Source organism: Gorilla gorilla, chromosome 11, assembly GCF_029281585.2.
Source record: "Gorilla gorilla gorilla isolate KB3781 chromosome 11, NHGRI_mGorGor1-v2.1_pri, whole genome shotgun sequence".
Classification (NCBI taxonomy): Eukaryota; Metazoa; Chordata; class Mammalia; order Primates; family Hominidae; genus Gorilla; species Gorilla gorilla.
The window spans coordinates 121,402,501-121,426,345 of record NC_073235.2 but is presented as its reverse complement, the minus strand read 5'-3'; the positions used below and the strand labels follow the sequence as shown (position 1 = coordinate 121,426,345).

Below are 23,845 nucleotides of genomic sequence, written 5' to 3'. Positions count from 1 at the left end.
AGGCAGGAGCATCGCTTGAACCTGGGAGGTGGAGGCTACAGTGAGCCGAGATCATGCCATTGCATTCCAGCCTGGGCAACAAGAACAAAACTATGCCCCCACGCCAAAAAAAAAAAAAAAAATAGACCACCAGCTTCCCTGTCCATGCCTCAACCCACAGAAAGCATCAAGAGTGCCTGAAGAGAGAAACATCCCTAAAGACAGACAGAAACAAAGCAAGGGGGGACTACCATACTCAGCCCTGGACTCTCTGCTCTGTAACTCAGCCAAAGGAGATACCAAATCAGAGTGGCTGTTCAGCAACACTACTCTCTATAGGAGGTATGTTCTACAGGTCTCCTGGGCACAAATCCCTAGCCAGCCTTCCCACATTGCCAGGATATTCCTTTTGGGACCTCCTCCATTTGGGACCTCCTCCATTTGCGAAGGGCAGTGCTCCAAAGCAGGGTCCCCAACTCTTGGGCCACAGATTGGTACTGGTCCGTGGCCTGTTAGGAAACCAGGACACACAGCAGGAGCTGAGCATTGGGCAAGTGGGCATTACCACCTAGGCAAGCATTACCGCCTGAGATCCACCTCCTATAGGCTCAGCGGCAACATTAGATTCTCATAGGAGCGCTCACCCTATTATGAACTGCCCATGTAAGGGATCTAGGTTGCATGCTTCTTATGAGAATCTAATGCCTGATGATCTGTCACTATCTTCCATCACTCCCAGATGGGACCATCTAGTTTCAGGAAAACAAGCCCAGGGCTCCCACTGATTCTACATTATGGTGAGTTATATAATTATTTCATTATATATTACAATGTATTTACAGAAATAAAGTGCACAAAAAATTTAATGTGCTTGAATCATCCCCAAACCATCGCCTCCCCCACCCACCCACCCCAGTCAGTGGAAAAATTGTCTTCCACAAAACTGGTCTCTGGGGCCAAAAAGGTTGGGGAACACTGCGCTAAAGCCAAGACAAACCTGGGGCCAAGATGCCATCTAGTGTTGAAAAAGAGGTAGTGACCTAGTGATTTAAAAAAAAGATAAGTCAACAGGTTAAGTTACAAAAAATCTCTAAACAAACATATCCAGTAACAAGCCAGACAGAGAAGACTGGAATAAATAATCCTTCAGTGTAAAGACATACACATATATCCACAAGAAATAACAGCAAACAGAGAACTATGACAAAGCAAGAAATGGACAAAGCAAGAAAACAGTGACTAACTCTAATGAGGCAGTAATACATGAGCTCTCTAACCAGGAACTCAAAATAGCAGGGTTTTTTTGTTTTGTTTTGTTTTTTGAGACAGAGTCTCACTTTGTCGCCCAGGCTGGAGTGCAGTGGTGTGAACTTGGCTCACTGCAAGCTCCACCTCCTGGGTTCACACCATTATCCTGCCTCAGCCTCAGCCTCCCGAGTAGCTGGGACTACAGGCGCCCGCCACTATGCCCAGCTAATTTTTTGTATTTTTAGCAAAGACAGGGTTTCACCGTGTTAGCCAGGATGATCTCGATCTCCTGACCTTGTGATCCACCCCCCTCGGCCTCCCAAACAAAATAGCAGTTATAAGGAAACTTGGTGATCTCCAAGATAACACAGAAAAGCAATTCAGAAATTTATCAGAGAAATTTAAGAAAGAGATTGTTAATAATAATTTTTAAAACAAATCTTAGAACTGAGAAATAAATTTGCTTACCTGAAAAATTTACTAGAGGCTCTCAACAGCACAATGGATCAAGCAGAGGAAAATATCAGTGAGCTTGAAGACAGTCTATCTGAAAATACACAAAGGAGAAAAAAGAAAACAGAATGAAAAGCAACAAAGATAACCTATAAGATACAGAAAACTACCTCAAAAGACCAAATCTAACAATTACTGGTATTCAGGAGGGAGCTAAACAAGCTACAGGGGTGGCTTACCAAAAGAAATTAGCAGGCTGGGCACAGTGGCTCACACCTGTAATCCCAGCACTTTGTGAGGCCGAGGTGGGTGGATCATTTGAGGTCTGGAGCTTGAGACCTGCCTGACCAACATGGTGAAACCCCATCTCTATTAAAAATACAAAAATTAGCCAGCATGGTGGTGCACACCTGTAATCCCAGCTACAGGCTACAGGAGGCTGAGGCAGGAGAATCACTTGAACCCGGGAGGCAAAGGTTGCAGTGAGCTGAGATTGCATCACTACACTCCAGCCTGGGCGACAGAGTGAGACTCCATCTCAAAAAAAAAAAGAAAGAAAGAAACTAGTTACTGGTCTATAAGAAATTTCACAAAAGAGGCCAGGCGTGGTGGCTCACGCCTATAATCCCAGCACTTTGGGAGGCTGAGGCAGGTGGATCACTTGAGGCCAGGAGTTCGAGACCAGCCTGGCCAAGACAGTGAAACCCCATTTCTACCAAAACCAGTAAAATTAGCTGGATGTGGTGGCACACGCCTGTAATCCCAGCTACTTATGAGGCTGAGGCATAAGAATCGCTTGAACCCGGGAGGCAGAGGTTGCAGTGAGCTGAGATCGTGCCACTGCACTCCAGCCTGGGCCTGACAGACTGAGACTCTGTCTCGGAAAAAAAATAAACAACAGAAAATTTTTCAAAACTTGAGAGAGATACATATATCCAAGTCCAAGAAGGTCAGGGAACACCAAACAGATTCAACCCAAATAAGACTACCCCTAGGCATATAATAATTAAACCTCTCAAGGTTCAAGGGCAAACAATATTTTAAAAGGAGCAAGAGAAAAGAAGCAAATACATATAAGGGAGCTCCAATTCATCTGGCAACAAAATTCTCCTCGGAAATTATCCAAGTGAGAGAGTGAAACATTTCAAACTGCTGAAAGAAACTACCCTCCAAGAATACTGTATCCAGCAAAACTACCTTTCAAATATGAGAGATAGTCTTTCCCAGATAAACAAAAGCTGAAAGAATTCACTACCACCAGACCCGTCTTAAAAGTAATGCTAAAGACAGTTCTTCAATTTGAAGGGGAAAAAAATATTAACATGCAAAAAGAAAACATTTGAAGGTATAAAATCCACTAGTAAAATTAGGTAAATGGACAAACTCAAACAGTCTAATACTCTAATTATGATATGCAATCTAATCATAACTCTAGTATGAAGCCCAAAAGACAACTTGTCAAAAACAATAATAGCTACAGCAACTTCTTAAGAAACAGGCAAATAAGGCTCGGCATGGTGGCTCACATCTGTAATCCCAGCACCTTGGGAGGCTGAGGCGGGCAGACCACTTGAGGCCAGGAGTTCAAGACCAGCCTGGCCAACATGGTGAAACCCCATCTCTACTAAAAATACAAAAATTAGCCAGGTGTGGTGGCATGTGCCTGTAATCCCAGCTACTTGGGAGGCTGAGGCAGGAGAATTGCTTGAACCCAGGAGGTGGAGGTTGCGGTGAGCCGAGATCACGCCACTACACCCCAGCATGGACGACAGCGTAAGACTTTGTCTCCAAAAAAAAAAGGCAATATAAAAAATATGTAAATTGAGACACAAATAGTTAAAACACATGGAGGACAGAGTTCAAGTGTAGAATGTTTTTATGGTTCTTTATTTGTTCACTTCTATTCTTTTGGAGTTCAAGACCAACCTGTGAAACATAGTGAGATCCTATCTCTACAAAAAAAAAAACATAAAAAATTAGCTAGGCATGATGGCACATGCCTGTAATCCCAGCTACTTGGGAGGCTAAGGTAGGAAAAGCGCTTGAGCCCAGGAGATGGAGGCTGTGGTGAGCTGTGAATACACCACTGCATTCCACGCTAGGGGACACAGCAAGATTCTGTCTCAAACAAAAAAAGTTATCATCTCTTAAAATGACTTGTTCTAGGGTGGGCGCAGTGGCTCATGCTTGCACTTTGGGAGGCCAAGGTGGGAGGATCATTTGAGCCCAGGAGTTCAAGACCAGCCTGGGAAACACAGCAAGACCCATCTTTACAAATAATAATAAAAAATAAAAATTAGCTGGGTGTGGTGGCATGTGCCTATGGTCCCAGCTACTCGGGGAGCTGAAGTAGAAGGATCGCCTGAGCCCAAGAAGTCGAGACTGCAGTGAGCCGTGATCACACCACTGCACTCCAGCCTGGATGACAGAGTGAAACCCTGTCTCAATAAAAAATAAAATAAGAAAATAAAATAAGTATAAGCTGTTTTTTGTAAGTCTCACAATAACCACAGATAACCGCAAAAACCTGTAATAAATCCACTAAAAATAAAAAGCAATTAATTAAACCATACTACTAGAAAAAAACTACAAAAACAGTAAGAAAGAGGAGTTACAAAGAAACCACATATCAAGCAGCAAAATGGCAGTAGTAAGTCCTTACTTATCAATAACAACGCTGAATGTAAATGGACTATGAATAAAGGAAATGTGGTATATATACACAATGGAATATTATGGAGCCATAAACAAAGAATGAACTCCCATCATTTGCAGCAACATGTATGGAACTGGAGGTCATTATGTTAAGTAAAATAAGCCAAGCACAGAAAGACAAATACGGCATGTTCTCACTCATAAGTGGGAGTTTAAAAAAGTGGATTTCAGAATATAGAGAACAGATTGGTGGTTAACAGAGGCCAGGAAGAGTAGGGGGAAGGGTAGGCCTGTTTCAGGTAATGGAGCAAGAAGTAAGTCCATTTGCTTGAGTCATTCACTGTTAAAATCTATTTCTACCAGTATAATTTCAAAGAAAAGTTGAAGTTGATTGGTGTGCTACCTGCCTTCTGGTCTGAGGAAAACCAAACTTCCCTTTAAGTAGTAATGAGGTTTTAAAAAAATTTTTTTTAATTTTGCAATTATCTCAGACTTGCAAAAAGTTACAAAAATAGTACAAAGACTTCCTGTTTACCCTTTACCCAGATTCATCAAATGTTAATACTTTACCACACTTGTTTTATTATTCATTCATATTCTCTCTCACATATATCTCTGTGTGAACTGGTTTTTGAAATGTTTGAGCCTAAGTTGCAGACATGATACCCCTTTGCATCTGAATACTTCCTAAAAACTTCCTAAATGTTTGCTAAAACCAGGATATTCTCTTATACTCAAAAAATTAGCATTGATAATACTATAAACTATATTACTATTATCTAATACACAGATCTTATCCAAATATTGCCAATTGTCCCATCAACGTCCTTTATCTGGCCCAGGATCACAAGTTGTATTCACCTTCATATCTTTTTAGTCTCCTTTAATCTGTAATAGTTCCTCAGCCTTTATTTTTCCTTAATGAGCTTGACACTTCTGAAGAATACAGACCAGTTATTCTAAAGAATGAAACTCAATTTGGCCTTGTCTGAAGTGATGATATATCCTTAGTTGCATCTTAAGATGAGGCCCATGTCAATTTGTACTATTACTAATGATGATATTATGTGCTTCATGATATGATGCACTTAAGGATATATCATCACTCCTGCAATTTCCAAACAAAAATGCATCATCTTGAATGTGTATTTGCACCATTAATCAACCTCTCTCAATGGCCAGTGAATTTGTAAACTCTGGCTCAAGGGGAGTTCAAGGGAAGGCATATTACTCAAGCCTGGCAGATAAAGTTTAATGGAAGCACTTTCTCTAGGACCCATCAACATACAAGCTGGTAGGAGGTCTCCAATACTTAGAGGGAAAATCCTATTTAAATGTGATTCTGTGTAAAACCTCACATCCCAATAAAACACAAGTCCTTGTTGTGCCCTCAACTGAGAAAACAGTTGCTGTCAGCACCCAGCTGAGAAACAGGAACCTAGAGGCTGAGATAAGGATTTTAGGGCTAGAGTCAAAGAAACAAGGAGGGCACTGTGGCAAGCTCAAGGGTTCTATAACCACTGTTATTCAAAAGAAAAGAACATGTTATCTGTTAATCTCCTTGAAAGTAAGGTGGGAATGTCAGATTCTAACCAAGTCATGCTAGGGGAAAGTGAGAGAAGAACAGATCAATCACATTCCCCTCTTGTCCAATTAATCTTTCAGAGCCAGGGCCAAGAAATAAGCTGTAATTGCACAAAGAAGACTTCAATAAAAAATATTCAGGCAGAAGGGGCTTAGTCCCTGGACAGGCCTCCATACAACACAGAAACTCCCGACATGCCTGTCATAATGATGCTTTCACCCTGACCTCAGCAAATCTTCAATTCCACTTAATCCATCAACAAGTCCTTCCAGCTTCAAATATATGTCTTTGAATCTGGCTATTCTTCCCCATTTCCACTGTCATTACCTTAGTCAAGCTACCATTATCTCTCAACTGCTGATTTACTGGCTTCTATATCATCTATTTTCCAGACAGTGGCTACTTTTTCAAAACACAGTACTCTTTTTAAAACACAGCTTAAGACCATCTGATGGCTTCCAGGACTATGTGATCTGATTCCTGACTCTCTGACCTTATCCAGAGCCACTCTTCCCCTCATGAGGAACGTTCCCACCTCTGGATCTTTGTGGTTCCCTCTGAAACACTCAGATCTTTGAATGGCTGGCTTAGTTCTTTCACTCAGTATTCAACTAAAAAGGCCTTCCTTGTCAATCCTATCTAATATTGTCCTACCCCAATCATTCCCTATTTCATTACCTTGTTTTATTCCCTCCATTTCATTCCTCCACTATCTAAAATTATTATATATTTATATTTCCTTACACTTGGCTCAAAAAAAAAAAGATGAACAAAGAAGCTGGTAATTTTTTTAAAAACTACCAATGAGGTTGGAAACAGACAAAGATGACTTATCTGTGTATACCTTTTCCTATAATTTTAATTTCTTTTTGTTTGTTTGAGACCAGGTCACTTGGTCACCAAGGTTTGACCTCCTGGGCTCATGGTCCTCCTATCTCACCCTCCCAAGGAGCTGGAACTACTGGTGTGTTCCACCGCACCCAGCTAACTTTTTTATTTTTTGTAGAGATAAGGTCTTGCTATCTTGCCAGGGCTAGTCTCAAACTCCTGGGCTCAAGCGATTCTCCCACCTCAGCTTCCCAAAGTGCTGGGATTGCAGACATGAACCCCTACACCTGGCCCTAATTTTAACTTCTGAGTTTTTTAATTTTTTTTTTTAAATAGAGACAGAGTCTCACTATGTTGCCCCAGTTGGTCTCGAATTCCTGCCCTCAAGTGATCCTCTTGCCTCAGCCTCTCAAAAGTGCTGAGATTACAGGCATGAGCCACTGGGCCTGGCTATTTTAAAATAAAAACCTCAATTATTTATGCATTTCTTTGCTATCTGTCTATCTTCCAGAATGAAAGCTCTTTGAGCACAGGGACTTTTTCACAGAGCTTATGTATCCAGCCCTAGAATGGTAATCAGGGCTCATTAAATATTTGCTGAATAAACAAATGCATCTACAACAGCTATGACCAGCTAAGGGGGAAAAAACTTTTTTCGCTCCCTTACAGTCACTCTTAACACAGTACAGAATATTTCACCTCTGGTCATCAAAATGTGTGAGGCACACACACCAAGGAATGCTCCAGAGGCCACCAGCTGGATATCCTATAATTCAATTCTGACACTATTTACCTAAAGATAGCATCAGATCCCACAGGTTAAGGGTTCAGTACCGCAAGGCTGCTTCCACTTCAGATGCCAATTGCAAGGCACAGGTTGTGACCTGTGCTTCTGATTGATTTGCTATAAATTGGTGTTCCCTGGCCAGGCGCGGTGACGCACACCTGTAATCCCAACACCTTGGGAGGGGCGAATCACTTGAGCCCAGGAGTTCAAAATTAGCTTGGGCCACATGGCAGAACCCCATCTCTTAATTAATTAATTAATTAATTGGGGGTAAATTGAGGTTCCCAAAACCCCCCCATGGGGTTTGATCAATTTGTTAGAACAACTCACAGAACTCAGGGAAACACTTCACTTACATTTACCTATTTATTACAAAGGATACAGATGAACAGCCACATGGAAGAGATACATGACGCATAGGGCAAGGGATGGGGGAAAGGGCTTGGAGATTCCGTGCTGTTACCGGGAGTGCCAGGTACATTCATGTGCTCAACAGTCCAAACCCTGTCCTTTTGGGTTTTTATGCAGGTTTCATTAATAGGCATGACTGAATAAATCACTGGCCATTGGTAGTCAGCTCAATCTTTGGCTCCACTCCCCTTCCCAGAAGGTGGGGGATGGAACTGAAAGTTCCAACCCTCTAATCACATGGTTGGTTCTCTCGGCAATCAGCCTCCCATCTTGAGGCTATTCAGGAGTCCCCAGCTATCAATCATCTCATTAGCATATAAAAAGACACTTATCACTTAGAAGTTCTGAAGGTTTTAGGAGCCAGGAACCAGGGGCACACCCCAATTATGTATTTCTTTCTTTTTTTTTTTTTTTTTTTTTTGAGACCCGAGTCTCACTCTGTTGCCCAGGTTGGAGTGCAATGGTACGATCTCGGCTCGCTGCAACCTCTGCCTCCCGCGTTCATGCAATTCTCCCGCCTCAGCCTCCTGAATAGCCGGGATTACAGGTACCCGCCATCGTGCCCGGATAATTTTTGTATTTTTGTAGAGACAGGCTTTCACCATGCTGACCAGGCTGGAGTATTTCTTATTATATCACAATATCACATCAGCAAAGCCACGAGTTGGACCTATTCATATGAAAAAGGCGTTCCCCTCTTACCACCATCTCCTTGTTGCTACTTTTTACTCAGTGCGTGCACTCTGCCACAGCTGTACCCAACCCCTTCAATAGTGTCTTTCCTCCTCCTGAGGCCAATCCAAAATCCTCCAGTTCTTTCATCCTCCCCCACATCAAATCAATCTCTCTCACAATGTCAACTATTATCTGCAGAAGAGTCATTTGGCAGATTTGTCGTCTCAAGTTTCATGTCTGCATCACCAACTGCCTGTTCCACCTTTCCAAATGCATGTCCAACCACTTCAATCTAGTGTGTCAAACTAGCTCTCCACTCCTGATCGTCCCATTTCCTTGAGTGGACCCTTCTTTCTCCAAATCACCTAAGAGGAAAACTAAGTTATTTCTGACTTTTTCCTTTACTTTATTTCCCCAAAGGGAAACCAGTCATGAAATTTAAGACGCTCTGTCTACTTAGCATTCTTCCTCCTTTTATTATTTCCACCATGCCCCTAGATCTGGACTTACTGCAACAGCACTGACTGAAGCATGTGTCTCCAAGGTGTGCCCTTCCTAATTCCACCCTGCAGGCAACCTCCAGATTAATTTTGCTGTATTGCTTCATCAGGTCAATCCCTTTTCAAAAACGGTCCATGAGCACTTACTAAACACTGTGGTGGCCCACCTGCATCAGAATAACCTGAGATGCAAAGTCCTGAGATTCACCTTCAAGAGGATTCAGTTGGTGTGGAGTAGGGCCATGAGTCTGCAGTTTTAACAAGCATTCCAGATGACTGTCATGTGAGATTTCTTAGCTTTGGTCCACAAGACTCCATAGTCGACCCTTAATCTTTTTTTTTTTTTTTTTTAAGGCTTATTTCCATTTCCTCCTACCTTGAACTCTGTTATGTGAACTGCGCTGGTCTTACACTAAACTCCTGGAATAAACCTTTCAAATGCCTGTCTGCAGGGCTTTACTCCACTAAGCTTCTTCCTTGTGAATCCTTACCATATTTTATTTACCTTTTCCAGACCCAGCTCAAGACCCACCCTCTCCATGAGCACCTGTTGTGTGTCCCTCTCACGTGATACTTTCCCAAGGCTATCTCACACCACTGTTCACTTACCCTAGTGATATGCCCTATAAGCTTCACGATGGCTTTTATAGGAAATCTCTGGGGATCTTTAACCTCAAATACAGAGCCACGCTGGCAGAAGGGGGTGGGAAGAACCCTGGTCCAGTTTGGCCTCCTATTAGCAATATTGCCCAAGTCTCCTCCCCCAACAACTTTATGGAACACTAAGTCTTCCTAGAACAAAAGTTTTAAAAAAATTGACTTAGAAACAATGGATATGTTCAATGTGAATTATACCTCCACAAAACTGTTAAAAATAAAAATAAAACTTGAATAAGGGGTAAGAGTGAAGAATAAAAAACTGCAGAAAGTTGTATAGATCAACAAAATGGCCTGAAACATCCCCTTCTATTTGCATGGCTGCCTCAGCCCAGTCTCCAACCCCTCCAACACCAAGTGCAGGACTGTTAAGGTAAGCAGCCTGACTGATGTCCCTGGCTCCAGACTCTCCCCTTTAAAACACCCATTCTCAGGAATCTGAACATCCTACTTTGTCATCTTCATGCAGCATTTGGAAACTGCCCATACAGTTCTGTCCTCCAATCTTTATGGGGTGATTTTGCCTCAAGTTTCCTCCTTAAAGGAGTGTGAATGATTAGTAGCCTATGTTAGAAAATCTATTGCTGGCCGGGCACAGTGGTTCATGCCTGTAATCCCGGTACTTTGGGAGGCCGAGGTGAGCAGATCACCTGAGGTCGAGATCAGCAACCTCAGCGACCTCAGCGGATCAGCCTGAGCAACATGGAGGAACCCCATTTCTACTAACAATACAAAACTAGCCAGGCATAGTGGCGCATGCCTGTAATCCCAGCTACTTGGGAGGTGGAGGCAGAAGAATCGCTTGAACCCGGGAGGCGGAGGTTGCGGTGAGCCGAGATTGCGCCATTGCACTCCAGCCTGGGCAACAAGAGTGAAACTGCGTCTCAAAAGAAAAAAAAAAAAAGAAAAGAAAATCTATTGCTGCTGTCGCAAACCAACAAGTCTCCAGGGACCAGGCCCAGACCAACTTGGACAAGGTATCTATTTCTAGAGAAAGCAATTATTCATTACCCACTGATTAAATCACTCTCCTACAAGAGAGTGTGGCTCTTGGGAAATGCAGTTTCCCTTTCCTCCTTCAACTAGGTGTTTCCTCGGTCACCAGGGGAACTCAGGACATCAGAAATGGTTCAGTCTACAGTCCACAAGATCTCTGATGAGATTACCTCAATTGCTCAACAGTTATGTTAGAAGATAGAACTGACAGGCTCACGCCTGTAATCCCAACACTTTGGGAGGCCGAGGCAGGTGGATCACGAGGTCAGGAGATCAAAACCATCCTGGTTAACACGGTGAAACCCCATCTCTACTAAAAATACAAAAAATCAGCCAGGCATGGTGGCAGACGCCTGTAGTCCCAGCTACTTGGGAGGCTGAGGCAGGAGAATGGCCTGAACCCGGGAGGCGGAGCTTGCAGTGAGCCGAGATTGTGCCACTACACTCCAGCCTGGGTGACAGAGCAAGACTCTGTCTCCAAAAAAAAAAAAAAGAAGATAGAACTGACTTGCCTGGAACCAAATAGAGAGGAGTGTAGGAATCACATTAATTTTCTCTTATGAGATAAATCCCAAGCTCTCTCTCCCTAAGGAAAGGTGGAGGAGCAATATATCTCTCCTAAAGCCCTACTAAGAGAGGAAGGTCAAGAATACAGCCTAGTGAGAAGGGTGGGTCCGTATAAGTCAAGATTAGTGAAATTACAGGTAGCTCTTGTAGAGCACAGTTTAGCAATGCCAAACAAGTAAGCAAACCTGAGGAAAAGATACAGGTTATGGCAGCTGGAGCTGAGGGAGGTAAACCTATAAATTACTGAAAAGTGAAACCAGTGGAAGGGTTTATGTAATGGGGTGACTCGCTCTCCTGAAGCCTTGCCCTTTATCAGCTTCGGGAAGGAGGCTCTTTCCTCCTTCTCAGGTGGGCTCTGGAGCAGCAGTTCTCAAAGCATGGTCCACAGACCCTCAGGGGACCCTAAGATCCTTTTGGCGGTCCTGCTACATAGAAAATATTTTCATAACAAAACTAAGAGGTAGCTGGGTGGGGTGACTCGTGCCTATAATCCCAACACTTTGGGAGGCCAAGGTGGGCAAATTACTTGGGCTCCAGAGTTCAAGACCAGCATGGGCAACATGGTGAAACCTTGTCTCTACAAAAAAAAAAATACAAAAAATCAGCTAGATGTGGTGGTGCATGCCTATGGTAGGAGGATCACCTGAGCCTGGGGGGTGGAGACTGCAGTAAGCCATGATCATGCCACTGCACTCCAGCCTGTCTTCGAAAAAAAAAAAAAGAAAAAGAAAAAAACCTAAGATGTTATTTGCCTTTTTACTGTGCTGACCTTTCCACTGATAGAGCAAAAGCAATAATGAGTAAAACTGCTGGTGACTTAGCATGAATCAAGACGATGGCACGAAATTGGATTCTTACCCACTATACTTTTCTACCACACAGTGAAAGAATACAGCCAGGTTTACCTGATGGCACAGTGTAAATTTTTTTTTTTCTTTTTGAGACAGAGTCTCGCTCTGTCGCCAGGCTGGAGTGCAGTGGCGCGATCTCGGCTCACTGCAACCTCCGCCTCCTGGGTTCACGCCATTCTCCTGCCTCAACCTCCTGAGTAGCTGGGACTACAGGGACTTACTACCACGCCCGGCTAATTTTTTGTATTTTTAGTAGAGACAGGGTTTCACCGTGTTAGCCAGGATGGCCTCGATCTCCTGACCTCGTGATCTGCCCACCTCGGCCTCCCAAAGTGCTGGGATTACAGGCGTGAGCCACTGCGCCCAGCCCGACAAAGTGTAAATTATATTAAATCTCATTAAAAAGCGTCCTTGAGTATGCTTTTTAATATTCTGTGTGATAAAATGTGAAGTACATATAAAACATTTATGCTGCATGCAGAACATGTTGATTATCTCTAAAGCACTTGTGTGATCGTCTGAATTGCAGGATTTTTCTGTGGAACGCCATGTTTACTTGAAAGAATGAATGACACATAAGTAATAGTTATTCCAACTTCGTTATTTGGCAAAGGTTCTGGAAAATGAAACAAAGTAAGCCTGTCACTTCAAGGAAACCAACTGACTGTACTTGTTGCCAATGATAAAATTTGAGCTTCCCAAAGAAAATGAGAATTTTGGCAAAATGGTATCTGCCACCATGAGTTTGAGTGCTTCCCAATATTTAACTACTTCTCTGAAGGGATTGTGGTGATATGATTTTTTTGACACTATACAACAAACTGTGACACGTGGGAGATCTGCATAACTCAGTGAACCAGTATTTTCCTAACAGTCATGCCTCACATAATGTTTCAGTCAACAGATAGTCCCCATAGAAGACAACGTCCCATAAGATTATCATTCCAGGCCAGGTGTGGTGGCTCACGCCTGTAATCCCAGCACTTTGGGAGGCCAAGGCAGGTGGATCACGAGGTCAGGAGATCGAAAACATCCTGGCTAACATGGTGAAACCCCATCTCTACTAAAAATACAAAAAAATTAGCCAGGCGTGGTGGCGGGCGCCTGCAGTCCCAGCTACTTGGGAGGCTGAGGCCGGAGAATGGCATGAATGAGGAAGGTGGAGGTTGCAGTGAGCCGAGATCGCGCCACTGCACTCCAGCCTAGCGACAGATTGAGACTCCCTCTAAAGAAAGAAAGAAAAAAAGATTATCATTCCTTATTTTTACAGTAGCCTTTTCTATGTTTCAATGTTTAGATGCATTGCGTTGCAACTGTGTTGCAACTGCAGAGAATACTCATTACGGTGACATGCTGTTCAGGTTTGCAGCCTAGGAGCAATAGGCTATACCATGACTGTATAGCATGACTGTATCACATGTTACAGAATCATGTATGGATCTAAGACCCAGTCAAAGTGAGACAGATCCATGGATTTTAACATAACAAAGTATGAAATGTTCACTGACATCATTTCAGCTTCCACACTGTAACTAGCCTTTACAAAATCATGCCTTGTTTTGCATAGTACCAATACCCACAACTATCTGAGAAGACTACTGAAATACTTCATCCTTTTCCAGCCATCTGTGTGCGGCTGGATTTTCATTATTCAATCAAAACAACTATCACAATAGATTGGAGAAACATGAAAATCCAGCTGTCTTCTATTAAGTCAGACACTAAAGAGATCTAAAAAACAATGCCACTCTTCTCACTAATATTTTTAAAACAGTAGCATTTTTTAAATGAAAACATTAAGTGAACTTATGCTAACCATAACTTAGGTTAGAAATGCTGTTTGTGTTAACTAACTTACGTTAGCATACAGTTAATGTAAATTGTAACATACGTAAAAATGTTATTCATGTTAGTAATGGGCTTATTACTTCTAAATGAATATTTCAGTTTCTAATATGATAAATATTAAAATATAGGCTAAGCGCAGTGGCTCAAGCCTGTAAGCACTTTGGGAGGTTGAGGCGGGAGGACTGTTTGAGCCCAGGGGGAGTTCGAGACCAGCCTGGGCAATATAGTGAGACCCCATCTCTAAACAAAATTTAAAAATAAAAAATTGAATATTGAAATATATATATATATATCTCCCTTTTTTTTTTTAACTGAAGATTCCAAAGAGCTTTTTCAAGTACATAAAGAAATCCTGAGCCCAAGAACTCTGAGCTCTGAGCACCGCCGGTCTAGAGAAGCACTAGGGTCCAGCGTATCTATAAGGGCTCCGAAGGACAAAGTCCTTTGTATTGTAAGGCCTAAGAGAAACGAGCACTCTCAGTATTTGTTCCCAACTCTGCCAGAAGAGAAGGTAAGAAGTAAAAGGCATTAAAGGAAAAGCTTTTCTCTGTAATTTACTGACTTTTGGTGATTTACCAAACACCTGATCCCAGGCTAAAATTCAGACACTATGATCAGACAATTCCAAGGTCATAGAAGGAATCTAGTGAGAAAGCTAAATCCAACTCCAAAACATGAGTATCAGATGGATTCTGAAGTTAAGGCTTCATCTAGATACAGATTTTCAGCAAATGACAACTTCCTATTCACACATTCATTTCTGCATTTGGTTATGTATTCTCTCTGTCCCCTTCTTCCTTCCTCTTTGCTCTACCCATCCTTTCAATGCTGGTGTTGCTCTGAGCTCAGACTTCTCACTTTGCCTGGCACACAGTGAGCACTCAACAAGTGGCAGCTGCCATTATTACCTCTCTCCCAGAGCAATCCCTTCCACGTCACGGCTTCAACCACCTCCTATATTCTCAACTCAATCATCACCCAGGCCTCTCTTGTGAGCTCCAGACCTACAGAATGAACTCCTGGGCCTTTCTACCTGGATGTGCTGCTGCATCACCACCCACATGGTCACTGAAATCAGAAACTTACAATCATTCTACACTGCTCCTTGTCCCATTCTTCTACCTCTATTCTGCCACCAGGTTTTGTCAACACTACCATGGTTAACATCTCTCTAAACCCTCTCCATTTCCACTAGAGCAAACATAAAGCCTTCATCATCTCTAGCCTAGGCCACTATAATAGTTTTCTCATTGGCTCCCTGCCTCCAGTCTAAAATTCTTCCTATTCAACCAACATATTGACACTACAGTAATCTTAAATACAAATCTGACATGATTTTCCTGATAATTATCTTTCTGTGGTTTTCCTGGAACATATTCTTTACATGATTTTACTCATGTATCCCTGAAAGAATTTTTAAAACTATGTGTTCCTTACATATAAGGTAACGTCTAGGCCAGACACAGTAGTTCACTCCTGTAATCCCAGCACTTCGGGAAGCTGAGGCAGGAGGATCACTTGGGCCCAGGAATTTGAGACCAGCCTGGGCAACATAGAGAGACCCCCATCACTACTAAAAATTTTAAAAAATTAGCCAGATGGGTGGCACATGCCTGTAGTCTCAGCTACTCAGGAGGGTGAGACAGGAGGATGGCTTGAACCCAGGAGTTGGGAGTTTACGGTGCGCTATGATCACACCATGGCACTCCAGCCTGGAAAACCTCCTGGGCTCAATACATCCTCCCACCTCAGCCTACAAATAGCTGGGACTACAGGAGCACACTACCATGCTTGGCTAATTTTTACATATTTTTTTTTGTAGAGAAGAGGTTTCGCCATGTTGCCCAGGTTGATCTCGAATTCCTGGGTCTCAAGCGATCAGCCTGCCTCAGGCTCCCAAAGTGTTGGATTTACATGTGTGAGCCACAACACCCAGTCTTAAAATAGGTATTAACTATCTTACTGAGTAACACACACCTTAACTAAAAGAAATCTCTTTAAAAATTTTATGCAAGTTTTATCCAAATAACTTAAAAATTCCATTGTCCCAAAAGACATTCCCGTTACATTTAACTGTTGTGTTCTTTTCAGAATATCTTAACAAAGAATACAGTTTACACGAACGGGATTGTGTATTGGCAAGCCTTCTGGGTTGGGAGGTAACTTAAATCACTAAAGGAGGTGTTCCTGAAAATAAATATTTCCAAAGTAGTCCTTATTTGTATCTGAGGACATTTTTACACTCAGGTCAATACACCATATTAAAATTTGGGAAGTGTGAGGGATTTGCCACACACAGCCTCCTACCCTTTTTTTGTAAGGGCAGTTTTAGAAAAAGAGTTCATTGGGGCCGGGCGCGGTGGCTCACACCTGTAATCCCAACACTTTGGGAGGCCGAGGCGGGTGAATCACGAGGTCAGGAGTTCGAGGCCAGCCTGGTCAAGATGGTGAAACCCCGTCTCTACTAAAAAATACAAAAAATTAACCGAGCGTGGCAGCATGCGCCTCTAATCCCAGCTACTCCGGAGAATGAGGTAGGAGAATCGCTTGAACCCAGGAGGTGGAAGTTGCAGTGAGCCAAGATCGTGTCATTGCACTCCAGCCTGGGCGACGGAGCAAGACTCTGTCTCAAAAAAAAAAAAAAAAAAGTTCACTGGGAAGCTGAGGATCTGGAAATGTATTCATCTAAAGCTAGACGTGCAAGTGTATCCCTTGGAAGTCTATAACCCTGATTACTCCAGCTTGAAAACCACTGCTCCAGGGATATAGTTCTAACTCAGCAAAACATCCAAGGCCCTTTGTGATCTAACCCCTATTAACTTCACTCTTTCTATTTGTTACTGGATGGCTCCCTCCAAATCTAGCACAGGTCTGTCAAACTGTTTCCAGTTCTCTTTTCAGGACTTGCTGTCTCTTTCCTAAAGCCACTGTGTATCTGGAATGTCCTCCCACCTCTCTATTCGCAGAAAACACTTGATAATTTTTCAAGGATTGATTCAGTCCAATACAAGTAGCTGCTAACTTTCTGAGCACAAAGTGGGTGGTTTAAATGCAAACAGTGTCTCAGTATTCAGTGCAAGAAACAGAAGGATGGGATGGAACACTGTCCCAAAGGGTCCCCCAAATGCTAAATCAACAGGTGCTGCAGTTAAAGAATAGGTGATTTGTAGTATCTGAGAAAGCAAAGACGATTCCATCAAGGAAGGATTAAAATATTTCCTAGATCCAGAATGGGAATGTGAAGACCAGGAGGAATGGCAATAATGTCGTTTTCTAAGTAAGTCCGGATTAAGTATTTCCTGTTCTATCACAGCACACACCACAGTATGGCAAATGCTCGTTTACTTGATTAATAATCTCCTAGACTGTAAATTCCGTGAAAACATGCTTGTCCTATTAGCCACTCTATCCCCTCAATCCCTCCCATTGTACCCAGGCTCATTAAATATGTCAATGTTTACTAAAAATTGTTTAGTGAATGATTAAATAAAGGAATTGATGAATGAATAATTAAATTCCACAGGATCTCAGATCCTGTTTGAATCTGTGGAGTTTAGGAACGTATTCTTCTACAGATACTGAGGATGGAGAAGTGAAAAAGCAGACATCCATGTTAAATTCGGCCCTGGAGCCTACAAGGAGCTTGGGCTCACACCCAGAGGGAATTTAAACCTCAGCGCGGCAGGACAGAGGAAGCTCGGAGGCCAGAACCAGGGGATGAGGCAGGGTTCAGGCACCCGGAGGCGAGGCCGATTAAGTTCGCGGGGCGTGGCGGAGAGGAGAAGGGCTCCGAGGAGGCGCGAAGTCCCGGCCGGGTAGGAGGCCGCGGCTCCCTGGCCTCCCGGGGGATGAGAGGTGGCGGGAGGAAGCGGGGCTAGGGTGAGAGTGGCCGGAGGGCTGGGGACCCGCGCGAAAGGACTCAGGTAGAGGGAGGTCGGGAGCGTGGGACCGGCGGAGTGTCTGGGGTCGGCTCCCCTGGCTCCGCAGCCGCACTCACCTAGGGGATCCAGCTTCGCCCCGGCTCGGCCCCGGCTCGGCACCGGCTCCACGCTACTTCCTCCCTCGGCCTGCTGGGCTACCCGGCAGCCTCAGGCGCCCCTAGCAACCACGCACCGCCACGCGTGACCCGCGCACTCGGCCACCAGCGCCGCTGCCGCCTGCCACACACCGCGCGCGCCCCCAGCGGACAGACCGAGGGTCTGGAAGAAGAGGGCGGGAGGCAAGCGCGGGGAATCTCGGGGGTTCTGGGGCCTGTAGGGGCGGGTCGTCACCTGACTCGCGCACGCGCAGTCCCTTTAGTGCGGTGGGATCCGGCGAGCGGAATTCTGGGAGATGTAGTCCCGTGGTTAAAGCTCTGAAAGGCTCCATTCGGAGCATCCAGGACTCTCTCTTTCTACTCTAATTCCACCTACTCCCTATGGACTGTTTTCTTTTTTAGAGACAGAATCTCGCTCTGTCGCCCAGGCTGGAGTGCAGCGACGTGATCATAGCTCACTGCGAACTTGAACTCCTGCTCAAGCGATCCGCCCGCCCCCAGCCTTCCGAGTAGCTGGGACTACAGGCACGCCACCATGCTGGGCTATTTTTAAATTTTTTTTCTCAGGACAGGGTCTCACTATGTTACCCAGACTGGTCTTAAACTCTTGGCCTCAAGTGATCCTCCTGCATCAGCCTCCTGGTCGCTGGGATTACGACGGGAGCCCCCACGCCTGGCCTGGACTCTTTGGCCTTGCCTCAATTGAAAATCAAAGGGCCCAGGCTCAGTTGAAGGATTTCTAGTAAAAGCCTTTGAGTTTGACCGCAGGAAAGGGGAGATTGCCCGATTCACTCTGCCTCCCTCTAACCCATCCTTCCCTAACCCCAACCCACCCAGCGGGGCAAAATTAAAACCACCTGCCTGCTTTATGGGCTTCAAGTGTGAACGTTAGGAAATACTGACTCAATTCCCTATCTCGTTAGCTCCCCAGGCAAGCCAGATCGCGCTCCTGCCTCAGATGTCCGTAGACCTGAGAGATTTGGAGATCTAAGAAAGCTGGAAGATGAAAGGATCTTTCCTAGGCAATTGGCTACAGAAATAAAGGGGACAAAGATAAAACTAATCTGATGAAAACAATCTGGACCAGAAGAAGGGTCTCAATAAATAACTTATTTAGTCAACAGTCGTTGATGGATGCTAAAAGTATTAGATAATTTATGAGAGAATTTTACACTGAAGGATGTACACTGAAGATAACCTACATGTACTAATCAATCTCAGATCACAAAACATGGGACAGCTGAGCATTGTGTTTCTGATGTGATGCAATTGAACAGAAATATTTATGAAGTATAGCGTATTTTTGTAAAAAAAAAAAGTTGAGTGACTCTAATCAAGTTTTGGCTGTAATTTCCAGTTAACAAGAAATAAAGAGAAACAACTGTATAACACTACAAGAAAGCAATCAGACAAATCCAGAATGTGGGCCAATGTACAGAATAAATGACCTCTTCTTCCTTCAACAATTTTAGGGTATAAAAATGAGGAGAGATGTTTTAGATTATAAGAGATTTAAGAAATATATTCAAATGTTGGCCAGGTGCAGTGGCTCACACTTGTAATCCCAACACTCTGAGGATCACTTGAGGTCAGGAGTTCAAGACCAGCCTGGGCAACATGGTGAAACCCCGTCTCCAACAAAAAATACAAAAATTAGCCAGGCATGGTGGTGCACACCTGTAGCCCCCAGCTACTCAGGAGGCTGAGGCAGAAGAATCACTTGAACCCAGGAGACAGAAGTTGCAGTGAGCCAAGATTGTGCCACTGCATTCCACCCTGAGCAACAGAGCAAGACTCCCTCTTGAGAAAAAAAAAAAGAAATATATTCAAATGCAATGAGTGCAGCTTGTTTGGATCCTGATTCAAACAAACTGTAAAATGACATTTTTGAGACTGAGAAATAAAAATTTTAAGTACCACCCCAACCAACTTAATGGACCCCCTCTTGGCTAAGAGGACACTAGAGCAACCTTAAAAACTGAGTTCCCGGCCGGGCGCAGTGGCTTATGCCTGTAATCCCAGCACTTTGAGAGGCCAAGGCGGGCGGATCACGAGGTCAGGAGATCGAGACCATCCTGGCTAACACGGTGAAACCCCACCTCTACTAAAAATACAAAAAATTAGCCAGGCGTGGTGACGGGTGCCTGTAGTCCCAGCTACTAGGGAGGCTGAGGCAGGTGAATGGCGTGAACCCGGGAGGCAGAGCTTGCAGTGAGCCAAGATCGCACCACTGCACTCCAGCCTGGGCGACAAAGCAAGACTCTTTGAAAAAAAAGAAAAAAAAAAAACTGAATTCCTGGCTATGATGAGATGGGAGGTCCAACACGCCTCAATATGCCCCTTCCTTATTAACCTTTAAACAGAATTCTTTCCTAAGGAGTAAGCAGAAACCAGCTCTAGAAATCAAGAAAGGGATGATTAATCTTTCATTGGTTTTAGAGGCCAGAACCAGACTCCCTACTCTTTGCACTTTCTCTTTTCTTTTTTTTTTTTTTTTTTTTTTTGAGAAGGGATCTCACTATGTCACATAGGCTGGAGTGCAGTGGCATGAACACAGCTCACTGCAGCCTCAAACTCCTGGGCTGAAGCAGTCCTCCACTTGAGCCTCCCAAGTAGCTGAGACCACAGGCACAAACCACCACACCTGGCTAATTTTTAAATTTTTTGTAGAGACAAGGTCTTGCTATGTTGCCCAGACTGACTTCGCGGATTCAAAATGACAGTTCATCAGTTTCACTATGCATCTCTTCCTAAAACTGACCATCATCTCCAGATGGGTTTTGGAGACGGTGCACAATGAAGGTTTTCATTTCCTGTGCTTTACCTTTTGACATCAGAGGGCTGAAAACTCCACCCTAGGATCATGCGAATGCAGCCATTTTTTGCATATGCAACCCATGAAGAGGCATGAAGCTCAATTGTGCATGCACTTGTTTCTTTCATTATCATGACTCCTCCTATAGCTTATTAAATATGTGTATTTAGCCACCCCACTCTGTGTAAATTCCTGTTCCCTTTATCCCTCCCTCAAAGTACTTGCTTTCGTCTTCTGCCAGAAACTACACTTCCCAGCCTGTCAGAATGGCCACCTTGCAGGCTGCAACCCTTTATAAGAAATAAAGCTCTCCTTTTCAAATTTATGAGCCCGAGATTCTTTGTTGTCAAGACTATGGAAAAATCTGAATAAGGATTGGGAATATTAAGAACATAGCTGATGTGCTAGGCCCAATGGCTCAAGTCTGTACTCCCAGCTTTTTGAGAGGCTGAGGTGGGAGGACTGCTTGAGCCCAGGAGTTTGAGGCTGCAGTGAGCTAATACTGCACCACTGTGCTCCACCCTGGCAACCCCCTCTCTACAAAAAAAAAAAAAAAAAAAAAGCAGCATAGACAATATTAAGAAACCACTGTTTATTCTCTTATTGCAGGGAGCTGAATGGTGGCCACCCATTCAAAAGATGTATCTGTGTCCTCATTCCAGGAACTTGTAAATATTACCTTATCTGGTTGAGGGAGTTTAGGAAATGCCACCCCAAAACATGACACTTTGGTATGTTGATTACTTTGGACAAAGGGCACAATAGCAGATGCAGTCAGGGGGTTTGTCTGAGTTCCTCCAAAAGGAACTCAACTGGTATGAATCCTTTCCCTGAGAATATTATCAACAGGGAAAAATAAACTCAGATCACAGGAGAGGAAACTGGAGGTTGACGCTGTGCCCAATCACCTATTCTCCTGAGGGCTGCTGTGAGATCATTTTATTTCCTGAGAGACTTTTATCTACAGAACAAGACCAGTTTCATTAACCATAGAATTCCTCCCCTCACCATCCCATAACTTGAGTCTCCACCACCTCCCAGAAGTCCCAAGTTCCTATGCCTTTCTGTAGCTCAGGATGCTATATAAGCCTCGAACATCTGACCCTTCGAGTCTCATATTTTGTAGGACACTTATGTGTATGTACAAAATTAAATGTGGTTTTTCTCCTGTTAAACTTTTTTTTTTTTTTTGAGACAGGGTCTCACTCTGTTGCCCAGGCTGGTGTGCAGTGGCATAATCTTGGCTCACTGCAGCCTCTGCCTCTTGAGTTCAAGCGATTCTTGTGTCTCAGCCTCCCAAGTAGCTGGGATTACAGGCATGCATCACCATGCCTGGCTAATTTTTGTATTTTTAGTAGAGACAGGGTTTCACCATGTTGGCTAGGCTGCTCTCCAACTTTCAACCTCAAGTGATCTACCTGCTTCAGCCTTCCAAAGTGCTGGAATTACAGGCATGAGCCACCATGCCCAGTCTTTTTTTTTTTTTTAAGATAGTCTCGCTCTGTCGTCCAGGCTGGAGGGCAGTGGCACGATCTGGGCTCACTGCAACCTCCACCTCCCAGGTTCAAGCGATTCTCACGTCTCAGCCTCCCGAGTAGTTGGGATTACAAGCGCGCACTACAATGCCTGGCTAATTTTTGTATTTCTGGTAGAGATGGAATTTTGCCATGTTGGCCAGGCTGCTCTCAAACTCCTGACCTCAAGTGATCTGCCTGCCTCGGCTTCCCAAAGTGCTGGGATTACAGGCATGAGCCATCACACCCAGCTGATAAATTTTTAAAAGGAATACGGTACGTAAAGCCAAAATATTGATGATAGTAGGGCAAAATGCTGATGACAGCTGAATCTGTAGGATCAGGGTCTGGGGGTTTATTATGCCATTCTCTCTACTTTTATATGGTTGAAAACTTTTTAGTTCCCCATTACCACCAAAAAAGTTAAAACACATACCTGTTCATACATATAAAATCAAACAGAGGCACAAATCCTCAAACCTTCCAAACATTCTCTGGATTCCAGGCACTACACAAAACATTCACTCCAAATTCTCTTAGTACTCTGTCAGTCCCTTGTGCAATAATTGCTAGAAGTAAAATTGTTGATACGGTATTTCTAATCCTTCAGATTGAATGCTTTCAAGGACATGGATGTGTTTTCTTGTTTCCGCATAAAATGATCAACTATTGCTTTATGTGCTAGATAGTCTAAAAAGTTTAGGTATAAGTTTAATTTCTTTCTTTTTTTTTTTTTGAGACGGAGTCTCGCTCTGTCACCAGGCTGGAGTTCAGTGGTGCAATCTTGGCTCACTGCAACCTCCACCTCCTGGGTTCAAGGGATTCTCCTGCCTCAGCCTCCTGAGTAGCTGGGACTACAGGCTTGTGCCACCACGCCCAGCTAATTTCTGTGTTTTTAGTAAAGACGGGGTTTCACCGTGTTGGTCAGGATGGTCTCGATCTCTTGACCTTGTGATCCACCCGCCTCGGCCTCCCAAAGTGGCCGGGATGTCATTTATTCCATTACAGTATTCTTCCTGTGGGATTACAGGCAGTTTAATTTCTTTTTAGCAAATTGTTTATGTACCAGATAAGAATGATATTTCAAGCTAGTATTTAGTTTATTATTTGAAAAAATAAATAATTCTTACATAAGGTAACTCCCCTTAGTTTATCTTTTAGGAAAACAATCTAGATTTTAAAATACTATATTTGCCTAGACAGGTCTTAGTGAAGTCAAGAACATGGCTGACTGACTGCCTGGGTCCTAATCAATGAATAGACACAGGAGATTTGAGCAACAGAATTTACAAGAAGAAAAGCATTTCTAACGTCTTTACCTATCCAGAGCCAATGAACAATTTAAAGGAAATAGGAAGAATACTGTAATGGAATAAATGACATCCCAATACATAATCAGCCAAATCTAATGTGAAGAAGCCTACTGCTCAAATGATCTGG

At 43.6% G+C, this 23,845-nt stretch overlaps 1 protein-coding gene across 1 annotated transcript in view; it reads right to left on the bottom strand.

Moving 5' to 3' along the window:
* Nucleotides 1–18,318, bottom strand: part of TTLL4 (tubulin tyrosine ligase like 4) — a 43,893-nt gene extending 25,575 nt beyond the window's left edge. The window contains exons 1-2 of the mRNA XM_019022661.3: nucleotides 18,038–18,318; nucleotides 1,696–1,774 (exon numbers count right to left, since the gene is read on the bottom strand). The gene's annotated coding sequence lies outside the window, so the exon portion shown is untranslated. The remainder of the gene's footprint in view (nucleotides 1–1,695; nucleotides 1,775–18,037) is intronic.
* Between the last annotated feature and the right edge of the window lie 5,527 nt (nucleotides 18,319–23,845).